This window comes from Manis javanica, chromosome 5 (genome assembly GCF_040802235.1).
Source record: "Manis javanica isolate MJ-LG chromosome 5, MJ_LKY, whole genome shotgun sequence".
Taxonomy (NCBI): Eukaryota; Metazoa; Chordata; class Mammalia; order Pholidota; family Manidae; genus Manis; species Manis javanica.
In genome coordinates, this window is record NC_133160.1 from 166272888 (window position 1) to 166297690 (window position 24803).

At 45.3% G+C, this 24803-nt stretch overlaps 1 protein-coding gene and 1 long non-coding RNA gene across 7 annotated transcripts in view; one reads left to right on the forward strand and one right to left on the reverse strand.

The window, feature by feature from the left end:
- The window catches only part of LOC108393644 (uncharacterized), an 80031-nt gene extending 61867 nt beyond the window's left edge, over positions 1-18164 (reverse strand). For 5 of the 6 annotated variants that reach the window (XR_012131815.1, XR_012131813.1, XR_012131811.1 and 2 more), the window contains exon 1: positions 18026-18160. This is a non-coding gene — a long non-coding RNA (uncharacterized lncRNA). Of the gene's footprint in view, positions 1-18025 lie in introns of all 6 variants that reach the window. The other variant, XR_012131814.1, reaches the window with a different exon arrangement.
- Positions 18165-18229: 65 nt separating this feature from the next.
- The window catches only part of HS3ST1 (heparan sulfate-glucosamine 3-sulfotransferase 1), a 28259-nt gene continuing 21685 nt past the window's right edge, over positions 18230-24803 (forward strand). The window contains exon 1 of the mRNA XM_036990810.2: positions 18230-18438. The gene's annotated coding sequence lies outside the window, so the exon portion shown is untranslated. The remainder of the gene's footprint in view (positions 18439-24803) is intronic.

Below are 24803 nucleotides of genomic sequence, written 5' to 3' on the forward strand. Positions count from 1 at the left end.
GTACCTTCCAGATGAATTTCCTGAACCTCAAGGGTAAGATTCACCTGTAACCCTGGTTAAAAGTGTATCTTCTCATTCCTCAAGGGAGGAACAACCTAAGACAGGCACAGTCGCAGGGGGGCCATCAGGTGAGAATTTGGGGATCAACAGAGGTGAGGCTCAGAACCTCACCCCCCCTGCTTTGAGAGAAATCTTCTGCATCCGTGGATGTCTTGCTGCCCTTGTCTAGCCTGGATTAATACTTAGTCCATAGGCACACACCTGATCATCTGATCATCTACATTTGCCTTCTTACAGCACTAAACTATGTTTTCTACCTTTATCTTGCATCTACCTACCACTTCAGCATTTTATTAAAAATAAAAATAATAGTAATAATAGGAGAAATGTGGGATCAACATATAAATCAAGTACAAAAATCAAATGAATATTCATATTTGACCTGATGGTTTATAGGTCATATTGCATGATCAAAACCGAAAGTTTCTGTGATGAATGCCCTTGTACTGTTCACCATGTAAGAATTTATTCACTCTGTAAGAATTCGTTCACCATGTAAGAACTTGTTCGTTATGCTTCAGAAGATTGGAGACTGACGAGAATTAGGCTTGAGATGGATTAGTGATTGTACATTGAGCATTGACCCCCCTATACTGAATTTTATTGTTGTTAACAACCATTTGATCAATAAATATGAGAGATGCCCTCTAAAAAAAAAAAAACACCTAAAAAAAAAAAAAAAAAAAAGCAGCCAGACTTTGTGGTTATTTTATAACAAAATTGTCAAGTGTAAAGTTGTATATAAAATCATCTAAATAAATACCACTGAACTATATAATTTCTGCTGTGGAAAAATATGCTAGAGAAACTATCTATGGAAACAAATATTTGTTAAATATTTACTAAGTTCAAGACACTGTGCTGAAAAAGAGAGATATGAATGTGAAAGGTTCATAGTTAATAAAATGCTTTGTATTGCATATTAAAAAATGCAAAAAAAAAAAAAAAAAAAAAAAAGTGTATCTTCTCAATGCTTAGAATAATGTTCAAAGTGCTTTTCCCAGACCCTGCCCCTGGAGATTCTGGTTCAGAGGATCAGGGGAAGAACCTGAGAATGACCTTTAACAAGTTCTTCCATATGATTTTTGTCATTATAGAAGTTTAAGAAACACCACTGTGAAGTCTTGTGCCTGATGAAGGCATGAGACAGACACCAAGCAGGGGTTTTCCTGGGCATCTGAGGTATGGTCCCAGAAAAGGGTGGTTTGAAGGCCCGCAGTAGCAGTTCTTGATTTTACACATACCCAGCATCTCTTGGAGGGCTTGTGAGAAAGCAGATTGCTTGTCCCACCCTGAGAATGTCTGATTCAGAAGGCTTTGGTTAGGATCAGAGGATGTATATCTCTAACAAGTTCTCAGGTGACGCTAAAGCTTCTGGTGCCAGGCCCCACTTTGACCCCACTTTGAACTGCAGACCTGGATAGAACACAATATCCATAGGTGTTCAGCACATTGGAGGTTGGGCTTCAGTAATTATTCCAACTTCCCCAAAGAAAACTCCCCTCCTAATCAACAGCCCCTCAGAACAGGACAGGGGATCCTCTATCCAGAATCACACACACTGAGGCCCCAGAGGCCAAGACCCCACATGCCCCATCGGAACACAAAATCTGGAATCCTCAGTGTGGTCACCAAACAGACTCCGGTCAGTCCACATCCTGACCCTCTTTGGATTCAATGAAAAATGACTAAGAGGGTGAAGGGAAGGATACCTGTACTTAGGTGAGTTTCTGCATCACAGCCTTGGGAGGCAAGTGGCAAGGAAACAGGCAGAGACCCCAGGGCCTTGGGACACACACCTGCATGTTAGGGAGAGAACAGCTGAGAGGTCGGGGAGGATGTGCTGGAGATGGTGTTGGGTGCAGCCCAGGGAGCATTTCCACAGCCAGGCTGGAGCCTGGGGCCCCACCCTGCCACAATCCCGTGGGACACCTTCATTCATACCATACATCCTAGAACACAGGATCTGCCTTTGGGAGGGCTTCGCAAACGTCGGACAATGAAATGTGCCAAGCACGCTTCATGAAACAACGTCCTAACACACTAACTCAATGAACAGACACTATGAACATCGCCCTTTAGAGGTTAGGAAACTGGGGCACAGAAAAGCCAAGTATCCTGGTGGAAGTTACAAGGTGGACACTCAGTGCAGACCCATTTCAAATCCAGGTGATCTGATTTTAGAGACTACTTACTGGTTAACTGCAATGTGCTAATGTTCCTCCTCAACAGAATGCGTATTTCTCAATCAACAGCTACCTTCATGTCATTATCTTAGTCATTCTGGGTGGCTGCTAGAAGGTGGTGATATGAAACAGAAGAGGCACTTTCTCTGCCTCAGGAAAGATTATAATCTAGTAGGATGCACAGACCCACTTGCTACTAACTCTGAAATAAGGCAGGTTGTAAGTATAGGCATCTACATCCACTTAAAAGCTCTAGAGATGTAGAAGGGGGAATTGTGGAAGTAGATGGTAAATCTCTCTTGGTGATTCAGGAGGCCTTTAATCTGGGCTGGCAAAAAAAATAAAATCCAGTTCCTCCAACATTGATGCTTGAAAGAGAATACCTTAGAGGAATAAGCACCTGCTTTTGAGGCCCTGACCTCATTTTTCAGATTCTCCTTTGCTTTGAACCCCTCTCTGTTTCCCACTATCACCAACCCATTGGCCTCAGAGGGTAATAATCTTCTTCAAACAGTCCAGCCCAGACAGAAAAGACCTTTTCATTAGCTCCCAGCTGTACAGCTGAGGCTGGGCTGGAATGAAAAATAATGAAAATCAATAGGCCCTTTACTAAATGCTCAGAAGCAGGACAAGGAAACAAATAGTACTATAATATCACAACTTTGTCTAAGAGGATGGCTCTGTCCCTGAGGGAGGGACATCATGCCCGACGACTTCTCTTCTCAGACTCTGGTCTCCCTTGACTTGGCCAATAACTACTTCCGTCCCTGCCTGTCATCTGGACTCCTCAAAGTCTAGACAAGGAGATGGAAAGGGACCGTCGCTGGATTCGGTGCCTGCCTTCTCTGCTCCAGCCCCCTGCACTCTAACTCTCTTCTTCTCCAAGTAATTGGAAATTATTGACTTTCTCCTCTGGCCTTTCCTTTATGGCCTTTCAAAGAACACCATGCTACCTTGTCTGAAATCAAGTCTGGATGTTGCCATTAATTAACGGCAGTAAATTTGATTCAGCCACTTGATCTTTCTAAACTTCTGTTTTTCTGTTGGTAAATGTAGGGGGTTGAAGTGGTGGTTAGCTCAGCCCCATTTCTGACCTTTCTATAATTCTAGGGCCATCCAGGGGCATGACTCGGGTTGCTCACAGCATGTATTTTGCCTCAGCACTAATACATCAAGGGAATTACCTGAGCCTGAAAGGTCAAGTCTAAAAGGAGGGTGCATGTCCCTAAACTCAAAGATCCCTTTGCTTTTCAAGAAAAAGCCCAGGTGAGGAGGACCTGGGCTCCTGGACCCTCTGTGTGCATATACGTAGTATTTGAGTACACTGGGACTAAAGGAATCAGGAGCCTTTTCTAACTCTGGCAAGCTCAGCTGCATATAAAAATAGCATGGCTGGTACAGACACAAAAGCCAAGTCATCAGCCTCTCCCTGAGGCTGGAGCATCCAGTCCCTTGGAAAAGACAAGCAGGATTTAAGGCGGCCCCATGTCATCAAGCAGTTTCTCATGATCTACAAACCATGGCCTGGGGTCATTCACCAAAGGGCCATCAGCACATGTATGGAAGCAACTCCCAGCCAATCACCAGTACTTAGAGTTCCTTTTTATATGTGAAGATGTGCACACAATTTTAATATGATGATGATAAGCCTCGGGCTCCGGGCTCCGAGAGGAAAAGATTGTCCCTGGAAGTAATGAAATGGCTTGAACTGACCCCTCCAACATCACCAGTATCTACTATTGTGTTGAAGGTCACACTTTGGCTGGGGGCTTTTCACTAAGGGGCCTAGAACAGGAGATGCTTCTCCTTGGGCAGGAGGTCTGGGAGAACCGGATCTGGAAGACAGAGAAAGAGCAAAACCAAGATGGAAATGCCTCCCAGTGAGAGCACAGGAGGAGTCAAGGCTGGGAACTGTGCTCCAGTGAGATTCCAAGTTGGGAGGCCAGGAGGGCAGGCAGCAAACCTGGGTACAGGGCCAAGGGAGCCGACAGGTGGGAGAAGAGGAGAGCTGAGTCCATTGAACAAGATGGATAATCAGAAGGCCATTCTGGGCAAACGCTATTTAAAAAATTCTCCATTCTCTGAGGTTGGATACAAAGGTATCCAACCTTTGTAAAATCCTGCAGTGGTACGTGGGAATTGTCAAAGGTTCTGTAAGTCAGTATAACCCACCAAAAAGAGACGATGGGTATGTTTTCTGGGCTTCACCATGTCATTGGCTTCCAGCTGAATTTAGTTTCTACCACCTAATTGTTCGGTGTATTAGTTATGTATTGCTGAGTAAGAATTTACAAAAAACTTAGCAGCTGAAAACAACATACATTTATGGAATCACAGTTTCTGTGGCTCAGGAGCCTCGGCCTGGCTTTTTGGGGTTCTCTGCTCCACAGTCTCATCTGAAAGCTGCAGCCCGGGGGTTGGCTGAGGCTGTGGCCACACTTCAAGCTCTGAGTGGGGACGCCTCTTCCAGGCCCACCTGATTGTTGACGGCATCCCATCTCCTGCAGGATGTAAGAGGGAGGACCTCAGCTTCTTGCTATCGGTTAGAAGCTGCCTTTATATCCTCGCCATGTGGCTTCCTCCCCAGGGCAGCTCACAACATGCATGGCCTCTTCAGAGCCAGAAGGGAGAGTCTCCTAGCAAGACAGTGTGTGCATGAAGTCACATTATTCCATCATTTTTGCCACATTCTAGTGGTTTGAAGCAAGTTAGAGGACACAGTCTCGCTCAAGCAGAGGGAATTGTGCAAAGTCATGAATAGCGGGATGTGGCGATCATGGCAGCCACCTTAGCGTCTGTCACACACAAACAGAGCTGCTTGCTAGTGTGGACTCAATCCTCATCTTCTGTTCTTCTTGAGAAATTAAACAAAGAAACAGCATAGTATATGAGACAGTTAAGTACAGGCTCCTGAACCTGACAATGGACTTGCTAGTCAGGCTGGACTTGATGAAACAAAGTCGTTTCTCGGTTCTGTGGGCTAGTACCTGAATTTCCACTCTTGGGAATAAAGTTTTCCTTTTCATCAATAGATAGGAGCCACAGACCAAATGAAAAGAGGTGGAGAATTTAACAAGAAAGAGTGTTAGGATCCACAATCTGGGTCCTCTAAACCTGCTACACAAGTTAAGGCAAAGTTTGGTAATAAAAGCTTGTAAATAAAACTTGAAGGATTTGGTTGAGTCAGCATGAGTCATCAGTGTGATGTGGCTACCAAGAATAGCGAAGGCTGTGTGAGACTCGGTGTGCTTAGTCCAGATGGAGGGTTGGTCCTGAGGGGATGGCCCTTTCTCACTTTATGCTGCTTGGACCACATGTGGATCCTGGTGCTAATTCCAGATCCTACATTGTAGGAAGGAGGTGGGTAAATTAAAGTATTTGCAAAGAAGAGTACCCAGGAGGTACAGGAGGCTGAAGCCATGGAAAATAACAAAAAGGACTGAGAATATTTAATCTGCACAGGCAAACTCCTGAAGTGGATAGCTGCATTGTTTTAAAACACCAGAGGGCTGTCTTACAGATGAGTTATTAGATGGTTTTATATGAGCCCAAGGGCTAGAACAATTACTTGTCATGGATGTGTTAGGGGTTCAGGTTTCTGCTCAGGTAGGAAACATTTTCCAGCGGTGCAAGTGCCATAGCAGAGGATAGATGCTCGTCATTGGCAATCTTCATCCAGTCACTCAGTCACTCAACAAACATTTATACGTTTCTCCTGACCACCAAGCACCAAACTATGTATATGCCTAACAAAGCAGAGGCATTCCCTGTCCTCAAGGAAAGTACTTTGAATAAGACAAGTAAACAATTTCAATGAGAGCCTGGAAGTAACCAGCGACCCCCAAGCCTCAGGTATTTCTTGCTCATGTTGCATGTAGGAGCATCCAGCTTGGTTCCTAGGGCTCCTCGTGCCTTCTGATTCTGGGAACCAGGATGAAAGAACTTGGGGCAGGAGACCATGGAGAGTGCTGGTGGGAACTTGTGATGCCTTTGAAAGCTTCCCCGCAGATGAGGTTGATCTGCACCCATTCCTTTGGCTAAAGCATGTCACATTGCCCATCCCAACACCTACGGCCAGTGCCCACAGGTCACCAGCCCTAGGCAGGTATGTGCCTGTCTACAAGGAAGTGGAGCAGATCACCGGGAAAAATCGCAGCTTACTGCAGTGCTCTTGGCGCTCTGTGGGAGTCCAGGGGCCAAAGTCTGTGGAAGATGTAACCCCATAAAAGGGCTTCAAGGATGAGGGAGAATATTCCTGACGGTCTTGGGCCAATCACTCTCATTTTCTAAAATCAGCTTAGGCTGACTCACATATTTTCTTATTATATGGGATAACACCTTTCAGTGTGTTTATAAATTTGTTAGCTGTGGTCTAAGTGGGATGGTTTTCTTGCCTGGGGAGAGAGGTGAAAAAATAAACAAAGTTTCCACTTGAGGAGTGACATCTACAGAAATTTAAATGAGGTAAATGAAATTTAACAGTTGAGAAATTATAACTATGAAAAACTAGGTTAATCTAGAAATGAAAGGGAGTAAGTCAAGAGAAAAATATAAGAAGCTGAATTTAATTAAGGGACCTAGAAGAAGATACTGGTAGCTGTTCTCCATGAGGAATAATAAATGAAAGATTGTCATTTCTGGTTTTAAAGGATCAAATTATGGTCCTTCTCACGCTTCCCTCCTCACAAAATAATTAATTTAATCTATCCATGGAAATTTCGCAGATGGAGGACAAAGCAGACTGATTACAGTGTGTTTATTTGTTTCTTTTTAAGAAATTCTATTGCCTTGGCCACGGGGAGCAAAGTAATTCCCAATAGGGTAAAAGAGAAATTGTCCCTTTTTTCCTAAGTGTGGCTAGTGAACGAAGGGAAGTTGGATGAGGCAGGAATGGGCACTTAGACTGAAATATTTAATTGCTCACATTGCATGTCCTTTAATTTTTAATACATTTTAGTTCTGTGTTTGGGGCCTTTTTTTTTTTTTTAACCTCCTGGTACAGAACCATTTTCTTAAAACTTCTGGAATTAACATGCCAAATACCAGTTGCATCATGCAGTGGCTGTGAGATAATGCTTCTTCAGTAATTTTCAACTTGAAAACTACTTTGCTTTCCTCAGAGGAAAAGCACAATTTTAATATTCTAAAAATAGTATGGTGATGGCAATAAAATCACACAGTGTTTCTCTCTAAAGCTACCCCTGGCACCCTGGGTGGGCACAATTAGGGGTGCATGGTTCCTAATTCCTAGTTCCGGTCTTCCTGGACATGTAAGTCACTGTTGTGCCAGGCAAAGTCCAGGGAATAGAGTTTAGAAAGCCTCCTTGGAGTTCTGTGTCCATGACCTGCTGGCAGTGGTCTTGGCTATAGACAACAGTAAACATTTATTGAGCGCTTACCATGCACCCGCATGGCTCTGTGCTTTTACATGCCATAACTCATAAAATCCTTGTAACAGCATCATGTGTGGTAGGTATTATTATCATTCCTATTTTATAGATAAGAGAATGGAGGCAGAGTAACTTGCCTTCAATATATAAATATCTTTTATAAACCAGAACAAAAAGACAACCCAATAGAAAAATGGGCAGAAGACACAAACAGGCCCTTCATGAAAGGTGATATTATCCAAATGCTCCGCATCATTTGTCATCACAAAATTCCAAATGGAAACCAAAATGACACACCACTACACACTCAAAAACAGAGTGCCTCAAATTAAACAGGCTCATGCTTCCTAGTCTGGGGAAGAAATAGAGTAATGGAAACTCAGACACTACTGCTGAGGAAGGAGTTGGCCCAATCTCTTTGGAAAACAGCTTGGCATTTACCTCTGAAGTTGGGCATTTGCAAGTCCTGTGATGCAGCAGCCCCCCAACCAAGTGGAGAGCAGACAGAAGCATTTGCAGCTGCGCACCGAGAACCATGCACAACAGTGTTCACAGAGCAGGATTTAGGAAAGTCCTAAGCTGGGAACAACACAAACGGCATCACCAACAGGAGGAATGAGAGCATTTGGTGTCCTCATACGTGTAATACCATTCAGCAGTGACAATGCACCTCAGCTCCATACAACCGCATGGATCCATTTCATAAACTATGTTGAACAAAAGGACTGAGACACAGAAGAATGCTGTATGATTGCATTTGAATAAAGTGCCAAAGTTTGCAAAACTGATCTCTAGTTTTAAAAGAAGAGTGGTGACTTTGGGGAAGGAGGGAGGGTGTGGTGATGAGGAAAAGGCATGGGGGCCGTGGGAGTGACCTCAATGTCCTTTGCCTGGACCAGAGTGGGAAACAAAATCCTATCGGTGGTTTATCTTAAACCCACTTCTTTATTCCTGGTTCAAGAACTGGGTTATAGAGAGGGCTGTTCTATTACCTCTTGCCCTTCTCAGAATTCCATGCACAATCAGAAAAAATGCAAAAGTAAACTTTAAAATTGAGCTTAACCCTTGAATACTAAGATGCAGAGATTTAAAAGTAGCACATAGTTGTTCTCTTGTGTATCATCCTGCGCCTGCCAATGCTTATCACCTTTTCAGCAAATCCAGGAGAAACTGTTATTTTTAAAACTTCTCTATTGAAACCAACCCCACGATTTTTAGACTGGGGCCCAGATCCCACCTTGTTGTGAGGTCTTTCTTCTCCGAACAGCCAATTGGAAGCAGAACCCCTTAACCACTGATTAAAATGATCTTATTTCTCTGAATACATCAAACATTCTGAGGGTTGGCACACATTTCTACAACATAGTCTTATCCGTCTCTTTGTTGATGGAATGAATGGTTTACTGATTGATAAGTGCCTTGAAATTTGATTCAGTGTTTTTTACTTTCTTTATTCTCTATTATATAATTAGAAAGGTAACCTGAAAGTTACAGAGAAAAAAGTCATAAAACATAGCTTAGGGTGATATTTCAAAGAGCTTAAGAAATAACATGGTATTTCATTGACTTAAAGATTTTTTTATACTTCATATTTGTGAAATTGGGTTTATCTCATGATTAATGGAATCTTGCCATCTTATTGTCTAAGCACTCGTCACAACACTAATGTCACAGCCTGCTTGTTGATGGACTTGCTGATTGCTGTAGGCAGCTTCTAAACTAGCCCCAAGGACCCCTGCTTCTTGGAGTTCATGCTTTCAAGTGGCCTTGTCCCCTTGAGGGTGGGCTGGACTTAGTGACATGCGTCTAAGAAAAAGAATATGAGAAATGTGACAGGATGTCAGAGATTAGGTTAAAAAAAGACTATGTCTTCCATTCGTAGTGCCTCCCTTGGCTATCTCACTTGTTTACTCTGACAAAGCTGACTACCATGTTAGGAACTACCGTATGGAGAAGCCATGTGGCACGGAACTGGGGTTGGGGGGCCAGGCTCTGGAATGGCCAGCAAGAAACTAGGCCCTCATCTTGCAAGGGATCAAGTCCTGCCAACAGCAGAGTAAACTATCTTGGAAGCAGATCTTCCCCCAGTGAGCCCTGACATGACCATAGCCCTGTCAAACACCTTGATTAGAACCTGAGCTACTCTTAAGCCAGAAGACTCAGCTGAGCCATGCCTCAATTCCTGACGCACAGAAACAGAGACGTAATAACTGTGTGTGGTTTGAAGGCACTAACTTGGGGGTAATCTGTTATGCAGCAATATATAACTAACAGGCCCAACTGCCATCCCTTCAACTGAGATACTAGCATTACTTGAAGTACATGTGGTGAATAGAATTGTCATAAAATGTCTTGAAAAAAAAATACACTAAGAATTAGCATTGGATTAAACAAGTAGCATGTACACAAAAAGAACAGAAATGGAGCACTGGGGTAATGTGGCTTTATATGAAGTCAATTTTTAGTAATGGCCAGGAATCCACATTCTCTTACAAAGCAACAACCAAGTGCTTTGTGAAACTGCATTAGTTTTCCAGGAATGCCACAACACAGGACCGCAGACAGGGAGGCTTAAACAATAGAAATTTATTTCCTCACAGTTCTGAAACCCAGAGGTGTGAGATCAAGGTGTTAACAGGGTCAGTTTCTCTGAGGGCCTCTCTCCTGGTCTTGCGGACGGCCACCTTCTGTGTGACTTCATATATGGTCATCCCTCTGTACCTGCATCCTAATTTCTCATAACAACACTGACCATATTGGTTTAGGGGCTACCTTAACGGCCTCCTTTTCACTTAACTGCCTCTGTAAAAACCCTAAGTCCAAATACAGTAACATTCTGAGGTATTGGGGGTTAGGACTGCAACACAATTGGTGAGGTGAGGAGATACCATTCAACTTCTAACACGATATAAGGTGACATCTCGACAGGAGGGCATCTTTGTGGGCTATTATTCTGGGTGGTGATGGAGAGAAAGCATGGGGCATTTCCTACATGCTCCCCCAATGTGGCCTGTCACACCTGTGAGTGGAGTAGAGCTGAGTTCTGCTGAGGAAACACCCCCCATTCTCGATTATTCAGAAGGAAATGAGAGGTGTTTGAGTTTCCTCATGCTCTGTTCTGCCCCATTCAGTATCACCTGCTTATAAGTCAGCTCAGGCAACATCAACAGCTCTAGTCAATGACAGTTTGAAATCAGTGACGGAAAGAATAGTCCCCATATTCGGCCAATCAAATATACTGACTTACTATGTGCCATCACTGTTAGTGACTTTCAACTGCCTCATCTTACCTCAGTCTCAAAATACTGCATTCTGTGCAAACCAGTAGGATGAGGTACAGAGAGGACATGTGAATGGGCTTGGGGGGCAGAGGTGCACACTTAGCTCTGCTGGACCCCAAAGCTGTGCACTTTGAGGGCTCTCCTTCCCTTCAGTGCTATGACTTCTGTGTAGCAATGGCCTCTAGGGCAGATGTTTGTTCCTGAGAACTAGTCCCTTAAAAGGTCTGTAATCCAGAGGCCATTTTCAGGGTGCTAAAGAGTGTAGATGGATTTTGTTATACTTTTCCAAGAAAAGAGGGACGTTTGATTTAATTCCCTTATATAATAACAACACACATGTATTCATTGTGTCCTATGCACCAGGTGCTTTACATATAATAACAAGAGAAAGGTGTCGTTATTATTGTGCCCATGTGACAGAGGAAGAAACAGAGGCTAAGTAATTTGGGTGAAGTCACGGAGCTAATATTGCCCAGCTGGGAGCTGAACCCCAGCAATCCGGTTCTGGAACCTGCCCTCCTGGGGTTAGCCACTGGATGCTTGTTTTGGGGAATTTACTTCATCTTCTTTTTCTAAGTAGAAATAGGGCCTGAGAGATATAGACTGTGCACACAACAGATTTACCATAGCCCTGGGAAAAGACAACAGTCATGGTGACAATGAGAGGACAGGACATTACATTATGGGTGCTAAAGTGTGGGCAAGAGATTTGTGAATTAGGAGACAGGAAATCAAAGGATCAAGGGAGTTCGTCAGTTTGGGATTTTAAATCAGCCCCCAACACAGCATCCCTCTTCCCTGTCTATGCATCAAGAACTGTCGGCTGAGAGCTAAATAGGGCCTTTGTTATTGATAGAAGCTAGATGGAGAATATAGCCATGTAAGAGCTCAGAGGCCTGCAGGCTGACCACCAGACCTGGGCACCCCTACCCAGGGAGGTAGAAGCAACCCCAGACCAGGGCAAGCCCCTCGCCCACAGGCAAGAGCAGGGCAAAGCCTGGCAGACTGGGGGCCCCTTGCAGGCAGCTTGCCCCCAAGAGGAAGAAGGCAGAGCTGATGGAGCAGCTCCCCAAGTTTGCCAATGAGTAAGTGCGCCTGTCTCCTAGGCATTGGATTAAACAAGTAGCATGTACACCGTACCAGTTATGGTGAATCCATAAAGGCTGGCTGACTCTGGGTAAAGAGCTGGGAAGGGCATTATATCCACCAAAGGATGCAACGGACTGTCTGATGTTCAAGTCCATGAAGATGGGGTGCTGTCCCCGGCCCAGTGCCCAGGGGAGCACCAAATACACAGCTAGACAATGCTAGAATGAATGAACGACCACAGCGCCCAGACCTGGGATCTGAGCACCACATGAAGTCAAGGGCCCAGTGTGAGATGAAGTTCACGAGGAACAGCATCTCTGTAACAGCTTTTATATTTAGGATGGATCCTACCTGGGGAGAGAAAAACAATGACATTGAGAACTGTTCTTGTAAGCCTAGCATTTTATTTTGTCAATTAGTTTACTAAATGCAATTATAGCAATAGCATGAATCTTGGATTTAAATGCCTTATGGATAGTTATATTCCTAAAGTGTAAGTAAATTTGCAAGGCATGAAAAAGAACACAGGTCTCTTCTCCCTCCTCGGAGATGTAACATGAACTATACTGGATTCCTCTCTCTAGTCTTATGAAGTGAATATACGCAGTTAAGAGAGGAAGGAGAGACTTCTATCAGGAGACAGGAAGACAGCATAGAAGGACTTGATTTTTACATGGTTTTAAATATAGTGCTGCTAGTTGCGTGATCTTCAGGAAGTTATTTAACTTCTCTATATTCATATGTAAAATGGGGATAAAGGGAGAATGCATTCAAATTTCCTAGCATAAAGCAAATCCGTAAATGCCATGATTTTTATTTACCTCTACCTACCTCTGTATACCCCTTCCTTGTTTCCCTGCATTGTCTAATTGTTTTTCCTAGCTGTACAAATTAGCTATTCTTACATTAGCTCATAATAAATATTGTCATAAATATATTGAGCTATGCTCACTTGATCATTTTAAATATAAAATGCATGCTATTTTTTTTTTTATTTAAGAGCTAAGTTGTCTAAGCTTTAAAGCATTCTACGAAATAGTTATTACTACCATAAGGGAGAAAATATATATATACACATCGCTCTCATGAGTGTCATTATACACCCTTTCGTAAGGACAGCAGATCCAAAACTCTGGGCAAAGAGAACCTGAGCCTCTTCCAAGAGATTCCACATAGCTTTGACTCTGTTTTAAATCTGGAATCAAAACAAGGCTTAGAAGAGAGAAGGCAACACTGTCAGTTTTCAAGGACAAAGGGGCCACACTCCAGAGAACTTCAGTGGGACTCCAAGAGGGGGCGCTGCTGGAATATTCTGGGCTGCTTGAAGCTGAGGTTCAGGTAGGAGGGGCAAGTGTGAGAATCAGAGTCCCAGGGCGCCCTGAACTTCCTAGAACACAAGAGAACCGGGAGCTCATGAGAATTACCAGATTGAATTGCAATCTTTCTGTTGGTATGTGTCTGCGAGCTCCTCCAGGTTAAGGGGTTACATTTTATTCCTGTCCATAAATCTCCGCCCATCCACCTACCACAGAGCTGCTATATAGGACATCCCCAGTTTCAACTCAACTGATGTGGCTGGAGAGAATTTTTTTTTTCTTTGAAGAGTTTGAACCTACCAGTATCCTTGAAGAAGACCTGAAAGAGAAAATCAGCAAGACCTGCCCATCAAAGCATCAGTCAGCTTTGGTACCCGCAAACGTAAAATCAAAGGCAGAGCTACACTTTCCATTGCCCTGAGGCATTCTGGCGCTCTGCGGGGCCTAATATGAACAAGGGGACCACTTCAGGCCTGTAATATTGCAATTTTGGCAGCACTGATGTGTGTAATTTGGGGCAAAATTTGACGCAGGATCAGTAATAAAAGCAATAGTTGTGCAGAGTTGTTTATCCAGCACAAGTGGACTGTGAGATATGTGTATGACATGGCATTTACCATACGCACTTCACCTGAATCAATTAAGCATTCACCTTCTGCAATAATCATTCACACAGGGCTGATCTCTCCTTTAGAAGTCACTGGAGCCCACAGTACTTTCAGAGACTCTGAAAAATGTTTTAATCTCTTTTAAAATCAGGAGAAAAAAAAGAGCTTTTATCTTAAAAAATACCAAAATAAGTAAGAATAGTATATTAATCTTTACATTAATGCAGTCATGAAGTAAAATTTTTACTCTTTCATTAATTATTTTGGTGCAGAATAAGTCCTGCAAAGGCAAATGTTATAACTCAACCCTATAAGCACACATGCTGAGAGTAAATCTGGTGCCACAAAGGGGATAAAAATCTTGTTGTTGGAAAAACATCAAACAATCTGTTAATCATAGATGGACGGACTGTTTTCAAGGACATAAAGATGTTGGTCAGGGGAGGCATGTGATGGGTGGGCTGAGCTGGAAGGCACCAAGATCCTGGTGCTTTCTGGATAGGACCCTTCATTTCCTCTCACAAGTCAACTGCTCTAGCCAATTAGCAAATCAAAAGAAACAGAAACAATTCCAGACCTCAGCGCAATCAAATTAGCGGAGTTATCTGAGGACACCATTTTCACACAGTGTAATCAGGCTCTCTTTGTTTTGGTCAAATGAGTGAAAATTATCTTTCAAACCCAATGCCCCTGCCCTCTACCCTACCAGCTCCATGGACAGTGACATTTCCTATCTGCTTTCATCAGTTTTGCACATAATTTTTTTAATATGAGGACAGGAATGCACAGTGTATAACTAAACAGTACCCAACAGGCTTCACGTACAACAAGGCCCTTTTAAAAAATACATGTGACTTTCAAGATGATTCAGCAGTCAGCGCCATTAGTACACCATCTAAATCAGGACTTGGAAAGTTTATTAAAATTGGATTTTCTAACCTGATCCCAATTTTCTCTACTTACAAAGAATCCCACTGGACTCCTTAATATTCATGCTATTAACCTGAAAGATTCAAATGGCTATTATGGGAGGAAAGGCCCACAGGCAGGAGTTACAGATGAAATCACATGGAGGCCAGTCAGGCAGACTGGCCGGAGATCTTGAACACCTACAGAAGAAGCAAGCTCTCTTTTTCTTTCTCTCCCCATCCACCTTCCTCCTGAGCCCTGACCTCTCTCTTCCATCACATATCTGGGAGAAAGTAAACAAACAGAAATAACAAAAGCAAATTTAAGCAAACCACTCAATTGCAGAGAGCACTGGGCGAGTAGTTTAATTTTCACTGGAAGGGTAGCTGCCTTGGCTAACCCACTTCTACCCCTGGTGGCCTGGTTATTTCTACTCACTCACATCATGATTTTTGTAAAATGAGGAAATCATAGTCTCTAAGAAGACTGGTGCCTGAACAAAATGTGTAACTCATGTAATTCATTTTACAGAGCACCTGGCACAAAAGCCTTGAAAAAAAATCTCAACTATTACTCCTGACTGTTGACTGAACTCACAGGCCAGTTGCTTTTGCTTTCATTTCACTCTTTCAGCCTTTTTCTTCTGGAGAACACAGTTCACAACTTAATTGATGCCGGTGAGTTTCAATAAAGACAAGTTGTGGGGGTCACTCTTGTTTCTCCTTGAGGTAAGATTTTCTGCTCCCTTAGGGGAAGGAATGGAGATGCTTCCATCTCTTGCTCAGCACCTGGCATGGGACTAAGCACGTATTAGGTGCTCAATAAAGACTTTGCTGTCTTTGAACATTAGCAGCTCAGAGATTATCTACTAAAACATTCTAATTTTCCAGCTGATGACATTAAGTAAGAAAGTCTTAGGCCACACATGGAGGAGTAATAGCCATTCTGCTGACTACCACTCTGTCATCTGAGCCTCCTCCATTCTTAGACTGACAGTTTTGACATGGAAGCATGTCTGACCTAAACCATGACCCCTTGAGGGAACTTCAGCCTATAACCTTTTTGTTTCAGCATACACTGTTTCAGATACCCTGTAAGGTTCTGGGGAGAGAGCAATAAGTTCTCTTACAGATCCCACAGTGGTCCCCACACTTCTAAATTTGTAGAGAAGACAGATCTCTAAGCAGGTGTTTTTAATAGGGCGTTTGCATTATCACAGCAGAGCTGAGTGCTGGTTAAGAAACCTAACATACCCAGAGAGGTCAGGGAAGGTTCTCTAGGAGAAATGACAAATGTCTTGACAGAGACATAAAACTAAGTAAGAACAAAAAGCCAATTAATATTTTTATCTACACAAAAGAACATTGATCATTGATCAGTGAACATTGGCTGAAATTAAAAAATGAGAGAAGCTAAAATTTCAGTCCTCAAATTCTTGTCACTTGCCAGTTCAGTTTGGAGTCCCTGCATGTCAAGTGAAGCTTCCAACAGAACTCAGGGCTGAGGCCTGGGGGATTCTAGTTCCTCTTTAGGACTTGGGATGGGGAACTACGCAGATCGGTCAACCTGTCTTTAGCTGCCAGGGATAAATGGAATCACAGCCAGCATTCTTTGCATCTCACAAATAAGCTGTGAGATTTATTAGACCATTGGCACAAAAGTAATTTGAACTCTTAAGGAAAAGTGACCATCCAACTTTGAACACCAAAACCGCTCCCTATTTTGAAGAACTCACGATCTGCTCTGGGCTTAGCTGCTAGTAGGTGCTTAAGGACACCAGTCATTGGCATCCTTAAGTCTTATCTTAGGCCACCATTTGACCTGCCACATGATTTTACACAGCTCTGTAGAATGGGGAGAAGAGCAATTCTTCAAAAGCTCATGTAAATTTAAATGCTAAGGCTTTTCAAAGTGGGGCTTGAGAGTAGCTTTGAAAAATTCATATATACGTAAGAATATATATATATATATTTATAATATATATTAATAAATATATAATAAATACATACAAATATGTGTGTTATATATATAAACCTAAAGCAGGCATGTCAACATTAGTCTGGTACAAAGTTAACAGGATCGTTATAACCCCTAAAACTTGTTTTCCAAAATAAGGCGAGGTCTTGTCTTTCCTGATGCTTTATCAGATCGCCAGAAAATGCTCGTCATTGTTCCACTGCCTGTAAGAGCTGTGGTAACATCCGTACTGAAGGGGTTAAATTTCCTATAGCAAAGATTCCTTGTATAGGAGAGTATGCTTAAACTAAGCAAAGTTAATGCAAGATTTTTAAAACTTTAATGACAAATTTGAATTCGCCCAAATACGTCTTCCAGTATTTCAGAGAGGGAAGATCTGAAATCTCATAACTTTGGTATTCATTTGGCTATTGGGCTTTCCTTTCTTTCTTTCCCTTCCTTCTGTCCTTTTTTTTTATATATATAAAAAAACGTTTGCTGACCAGCCTTTGGGGTCGACTTGCTTTGGCTCAGGCAAACCCGTAAGCAGGCAGCCCAGTTTTTCCGGAGATTGCAACCCCGAGCCCTTCGAAATCTTAAACCTGAAGTTGAACTTCTGGATGCTGGTGAAGTTCCCACACAAACCTCCCAGCTAGGGGAACAGGGAGGGGGCGGGAAGACCCTGTTTAACATCCGAGCTGACGTGTGCGAACCTGGTGCACCCGTGGAGCAGAGAGCAATTCTCCGCTCTCCCAGGGTAAATCGGCGTGCACTTCGGGCCGCAAAACCGAAGGCAGCGCGGGTGTTCAGTGGCGCCGCGGGCCCCGGCTCCGGCGGCCCTGCAGCGGACTTGCTAGCCAGGCCCCCGGCAGGGCTGCGGCGCGGGCTCCGGAGCACGGCTCCCCCTGCTTCCTGGGCGGCGCCAGGAGCTCCCGCGCCTCAGGTGGGTCGGCTCCCGGGAAGGGGCCGCGCCGTGCCGACGCACGTGGGAGGGGCGCAGCTCCAGGGGACCTCCCCCGGCCCGAGTGTGCAGGAATAGGGGCGCCGAGGCTCGCACCTGCCCTTCTCTTGCAGGGGTGAGGGAGTAGCCCGGACGCCCCTGGTTTGTAGCGACTGTCGAGTCCCCCAACCCAGCCCCGGCCCCACCCTCCCGGCCGCGCTGGTCCCTCCCCCTGGACTGAACCCCGAGGAGCCGCAGCTCCGGGGGGGCGGGCCCGCCGAGTGCAGTACCTGTCGGCTGGAGCCGGGAGCTCGGCTGGAGCGCTCGCCGCCGGCCGAGTCGGGGCAGCACCGGGGCCGGCCGGGCAGCAGTGGGCGCTCGCGATCCTCCTCGGGCCCATGCGCTCGCCCCTCAGGGCCCGGCCTCCTCCGTCCCCTCCTCCTGCTCCTGCTCCTCCCTCTGCTCCTCCCCTCGGTGGGACTGCTCGCCGAGCCTCCAGCCTGCAAAGTCCCCGTCGCACGAGCAGCCAAGAGCTACCGCCACAGACGGGTCTCAGTGGGTGCCGGCGCCCCAGCCTCGCCTGCCTGTCCCCGGGGCGTCTGGATCCCGCTCCGCCGGCCGCCGGGGCGCGGCGGCGCTGCCCATGGCCCAGCCCGAGAGCCGACTAGTGGCGCCGGACCGGCTGGACCGCGGCGCGGCTCAGGTGAGTGCGGCGGGCGTGGGGTGGGGGCTGCCGGAACGGGGAGTGGCCAGACGAGGGGCCGTCAGGGTGCCCTCATCTAGCGTGTCGGGCTTAGGTAGGGCAAGTGCAAAGCCCAAGGTGAGTCGAGGCTGGACAGGTGGAGTGGATGCTGGGGGTGCAAGAGAGACCCGGGGTTTCCCATCCTCTCCTGCTGCCTTGGCCCCTCAGCTCCGCAGAAGTCCCGAGGGACTGTTTTTTTTACCGGCAGGTATCCGGGTTTCTGACTTGGTGGGCTGGATTTTAGGTCCCCTAGGAGAGTTCGGAGCTTCGCTCCTGCCCATCGCTTCTCCCTAAGACGGTGCGACCAGCGGGAGCGCAGCTCGCAGCCGAGCTGGTACCAGTCCGGCTGGGATCTAGAGCAGAGACGCAGTCAGCAAGTCAGTCGGGCGAGAGAGCATCCAGGGTCGGGGAACCTTGGTCCGATTTGCCTTTAGATCTGGTTGGAGTGCAGAAGAGATGGAGCATCTCCCAGGGGTGGGGATGCTCGGGAGGGAGAAACATTGAGGCGACAGACCGTAAGTAACCCCTTTCCCGAATGCCAAGTACACAGGATCCTGATTTTTCACGTTACTTTTCGCCTATTTTTTTCCCCTTCTTCTATTTCTATTTCAAACGCTTGCGGGGTGGTGGCAGATGAGGGTGCGGGGAGGCAGGGCGCCAGCCCGCGGTGGGAGCACGTAGCCCCCGCTCAGAACCAGGAGCGCCCTGGCGGAGCCTGACGTCTCCAGGTGCGCTCTCCTGGCGAGGCGACGGGCCGCGAGCTGCTCCGCCTTCTGGCCCCAGCGGATCCCGAGAGCCGGGATGGCTTGGTGACGCTGGTGGGAGCAGGTGCCGAGATGCAGGGCGCGGCGTGAAGAGTGGGCTTGCCCCGGGGTGCTTTGCCCGCGCGCTGGGTCTTCCATTCACCCCGTCCAGCGGCCGGCGGCCGTGCTTCTTTGCACACCCAGGTTCCTTTCTCGGGAGGGGGCCTGCACCCCGCCCCCCTCCACTTTGCAGGACCAGTGGTGGCCTTGCCGTACCTTGCGCGAGTTTCGCTCCTCCCAAAGCGTTATCCGTCGGCTATTTTTATCCACTAGTTGTACCGAGATGATTTTGGGCGGGGTGGGGGTGGGGGGTTCTTGGGAAGAGAGTCCAAACCACTGTTTCGCGTTGCGCTCCCAGGAGCGGTTCCTTTCTAGCAGGGAGCAGCCGCTACGTGCGGCCAAGGGATCGAGGAGCGAGCCGCGTGCCTTCCTCCTCCGTCAGCCAGAGCTCTCGGAAGCCCGCAGCACGCGCTCGCGGGGAAGCCCATCGCCAGCCCAGTCCCCTAGCGTCTGGGCGCCCTTGCTTGGTCAGCTTCTGTGACTGCAGCCCGTGCGCACGGAGAGTCCTTTGGGTCCTACTACTCCTGCGTTCTCGCTTTGCAGCCAAATCTCACCTTATTTTGTTGAATTACACTTACCAACTTCCCCTCAAGGGTTAAATTACAGGAATTCCAGCTTAAAAAAAAAAAAAAAAAGACAGCGGGAGATAACCCAACTTCTGCCTCCCTGAATTTCTAAAGCCTATCCTTTAACGTTCGTAATTATTCCTGCTTTCTGCTTTCTTTGTAACGACGATTGGGCTGTTCGAATAAGCTTGACCTAGTGAAATTCCAGGAGATGACGCTTCAGCTGCAAATCCTCATATTACTCTTATTTCCAGAGGTTAGATTAATTTTTTTCCTGCCATAGGATTGCAGAAATAACGTACTGAAATGGACCATTGTATTACATAAGGCTTTCAGCAGCACTAGGCAGAGAAAGATCAACCTCTAAAGGAGCGTTTACAGACTTCAGTAGGTCCCTCCAACTCTAAGCTGAGCTGGACAGGGACAACTTGGTGACTAAGCACTCTTAAATTGAAGCACTTAATTACTACTGAGTGAGGCTCCCTCAGTGAGGCGTCTTGAGTTGGGTCTCTGGGCTGCAGGGCTGAAGCTGCCTGGTATACAATGCGCTGTAGCTTTAAGATGAGAGGTTTCTGTGTGTGTGTTTTGTTTTGTTTTTTTTTTTGACTAGGAAACTGGTGAGAAAGCAGTATATGCCTAAACTCACAAATAGTATTGGAAAAAGCCCAGGTCTCTGAACTCTTGTTGGTACCCCTGGCAGGAAGCTGTCAGTCCAATGGCCTGAAGCAGTGTTTGGCACATTTGAAGATGTTAAGGAACCCTTTATTTGGTCTCCACAATATGGCTGGGGCTTGTGCTTTTGTTGTTAAAAGAAGAAATTCCCTTTCTGTAAAACTCTGAGAGCTCTTTAAATAGAAAAGCAATGTGGAAGCTTTCCCTGTCTTCATGGTGGTAAGAAAGGGGCTAGGGATATGGCTGGTGTAAAATTGCTTGATGGGTACACACTGCCTCTCCTAGATGAGGGTGTCTACCCTGGGCTGCACATACCTACCGGGAGTCCTGAGTCATGTACTCCATTGAGGCTAGAGCTTGGAAAGAACAGTAAAATACATTGGCTAGTTGACAGAACTGATCCTGTACACAGGGTCAGGCTTAGCCACCACGTTTCAGGACATGCCTCTAAGCTGGGGCTGTTGTGCCAAGACACAAGACAGTCTTGGACCAGGGAAAGCAAAGTGGACAGTAGCAACTTCCTAGCTGCTGTATGAGAAATGCAGTAACTTTCCAGTTGGTATTGGAAAAGACCTAGGCTATTCCTTATCACTTGGTATAAAAATCTTCCTTCAACCTCACAATGGTGGTGGCCTTGCCGTACCTCGCGCCAGTTTCGCTCCTCCCAAAGTGTTATCTGTTGGATAACTTTGCTATCCAATGCTCCCTAGCAAAGTTGTCTTTTTCCAATGTGGGGGAATGGGGAGAATGCAAGCTAGATTTGGAGCAAGTGTCTTGCCCCAGAGTCCTAAGCAAATGATTTTTCTCTCTGAGCCTGGGATTCTTGATCTGCAAAATAAAGATGAAAGGATTATTATGAGGAAGTGAGAAAATGTATGTAAAGGACATTTTGGCAATTCTAAAACACTGGTGAAAAGTGGATAGGTTTACTTAATTTGCCCTTTCTGCAAATTTCACTTAGTCTATCTTAATTGCAGTTTGTGTATGTCTGTGTGAATTACCTATGCTAAACATTAAATGAGGAGGTGGTAACTCCTTGTGATTATTCCACAAGAAATCTTCCTTGTGGCCTCACTTCTTCTCAGAACAATTGGTTTCATGTTTTCAGGATCAGAATTAAACTTTTTAGAGATTTTTTTCTTTTTAGCACAATGCATTTTATATGCCTAAAGAAGAAATATGTCTGGAGGAAGAGCTCTGATACCGATTAATCATAAGTAAAGTTGGAGATGAGTGTGTCAGCTGGGGAAAAGTGATGCACGATCAGGTTTAGGAGATGACCTGGGTCTTCTTTGTCTAAATCTGTCATTAGCATAAAGCACCGGCTCTCTGTGGCATTTTCGGTGTTCATAGTTTATCCCCAGGACCTAAGTGCCTGGCACTTAACAGATGATGCTCGATGAATAATTTTGAAACAAGTGAATGAATGATTGAACTGAATCTTCACAGCAACCCTGTGCTGTGCCCAGGCAGATGGCATCATTTCTATTTTAATGATTTGGAATAAGCAGATGAGAAAAGTTAATTAATTTTCTGAAGGTACAGAGGATTCCATACTGGAGTTCAGGTCTGTCTGTTCTCATGCGTCTCCACTGTACTGCTTGTAATATCCTCTCCCTCCCATGATTAAAACATTCTCCTAATCGAGTGTGGACTTTTGCATTTTTGGAAGGTGCCCGGCAGTTAAGCACCCTTCCTTTCTATGGGGTACACCCTGAACGGAGGACTTTTCAGTGTGAGATGGGCCCCTTCTCCTTGTCCATGTCTCCAGGCCCTGGGTGAGACCACCTCGTGCCTGGAATCTTGAGGGACTGGCTAAAGGTGCAAGGATGGTTAAGTGTCTATTTATTACCATGGGTCATAAGCGCAGCGGCGTCAGCAGCCTCTCCTTTGTCCCAGGAGTGCCGTTCCTGACGTGATCCTGACGCATTCTCGGGCACCAGGTTCCCACCATTCCTTCTCTTTTTCCCAGCTTGGCTGTTGAGCGTCTCATCAGTTCCTAGAGGTAACGCATGGTCTTCTTTCCGAGTTAGCAGGGACTGTAACCAGCTGATGCCCAGCTTCTAAGGATTCATCTTCAGGCTGTCTCTGGCATGAAGCATTCTCAGCGTCCTCGACCGGCAGGGAATTAAGCTCATAGCTCTTTCAGGGCATTGGAATAATGCTTACTGGGCCATGGTTTGTCAGACCAGAGTTCTACCAAAGTGAATATATTATTCTTCCCAGGAAAAGCCTGAACACGATGGAAATAAATCTCAGGGAGCATTTCTTTTTTTCTCCATGTTGAGTGCTTTTTGGTAGCCTTCCAGCAGAGGTCGCACACGCAAATGCCTTCAGCGTCAGGCAAGTCACAGCCCAGTGAAACAGGTCTGGGGCCTTTCTCGGGGGAAGGGAGGCGCTGCAGCTCAGACTCAGCACCCAGCACCGGGGGTGCGAGTGGGACCTCAGGGCCCCTCTTGTCACATCTGATTATGTATTTTTTAAGATAGGCTGCAAGTTTACAATTTTATGTAAAATCTATCGACTTTTAGGTTCCACCAACTAATTTAGTATTTTTAAATAATACCATGGGGGTCTAACAAAACACTTCTGTTTCTGTTGGTAGGACTGTCATTCCTACTGGCTGCTGATTTATAGCCTCTGGTTGCTAGTGGTAGAAAAGAAATTGGGTGGAGTATGAGACTCAGTAAAGTCCGTTACCCAGAATGTGGAGGCCCAGGTGTATCGGGAGCATAGAGTAGACAGTATTCTAGTGAGTGAACCTTCACATTTATGGACTCTGTGGTGTTCCTTTTCCCTGTCCTACTATGTGATTATAAGGTTCATGTTTATTCCTTTAACACGTTTATTGAATTCCAGCTGTGTACCAAGGGTTGTCCTACTGACAGGTGACACAAAGAGAATAAAACAGGTGGGGATGCCTGCCCTTGTTCTTATCTTCTAGTGACAGACACAGATAAAGCCAGAAAGACAAGTAAAATCTACCCAGTATCTGGTAATGATGTGCTAAGGATAAAAGTGGATCAGAGGAAGGCTGTATGAAATGTAAGGGACCTGGGGTGAATCCTTATAGAGGTACACAGGGATCTCCAAGTTCAGTCTTAGATATTATAGTCAAAATCAAGTGTCACTGCCTGGCATTAACTATTTTTGGGTGTGGGAGTTTGGGCCCTTAATTATGTTCTGGGAAGTGCTACTGTGGATAAACTCCTGATAACAGACTATAGTCTTATTTTTAATGCATTATACTTTGTTTTAATTTTTAATAACTCTTATTTTAATTTGACTATTGAGTAAATTTATTGAGTGTCCATCATGGGCCAGGCACTGGATTAGATGCTAGAATACATTCACAAAACCAATCCAGGGCGAGTCCTTGAGGAGATGATAGACCAGCATGGAAGACATTAATAAAAGATCATAAAACAGTAGGTAACTAAAGTGAGAGATGAGTGTGGGAAGATTTTCTTAACTTGAAGTTTCATGCTCAGAGCTCATACATTCAGCATCTTTTTAATCGAGCATCTGACATGTGCCAGGAACCATTCAGGTCTGTGTTTCTCAACCTACTTGAATCCTGGGCCCCATCAGCAGTGAACACTCCTTGAAACCTTCATTTTTTTTACCTGCTAAGGAAATTTTGTATGTTGCAAAATATAATTTTGTATCTAGAAAACAGAAAATGTTATAAATTTTAAAATGTAAAAAATACATTTAATGAAATACACTTAAGCCCTTTGAATCTCTGATAAACCCTCTCCCAAATCTGCCCCAGGCATTGCTGCTGACTGTGGTTGCCTGGGCAGTTGTGCAGAAAGTAAAAAATAGTTTTTGTTTTTGAGAAAGCCGCCATTTAGGATGGCAGTCAGATAAATCAGCAAGTTTTTACATATAAGGCGATGTTTGTTTGGGCCTCTGCCTGTGTCGCAGTCCTTTGCTTGGGAGCACCACCTCTGAGCACCCTGTATATTTCTTTCATTGCCGTTCTTTCTCCCCAAGCGTGGTGTAGCAGTGATGTTTACCTGGCAACGTGTTCCTTCCCTGGCTCACCTGCTTCCTATATCTCACTCCCCATCAGAACTTGCATCCTTGTGTCATCAGGCAGCTGGAGGAGTGCGTTTGTTTCTCCCCAGGTTTTTAGAACAGTGTGTCTGGTTCCAAGTAGTTGCTCAAAAAGAAAACAAGAGTCCACATTTCTGTCTGGGGACATTAGGCAAGGCTTCAT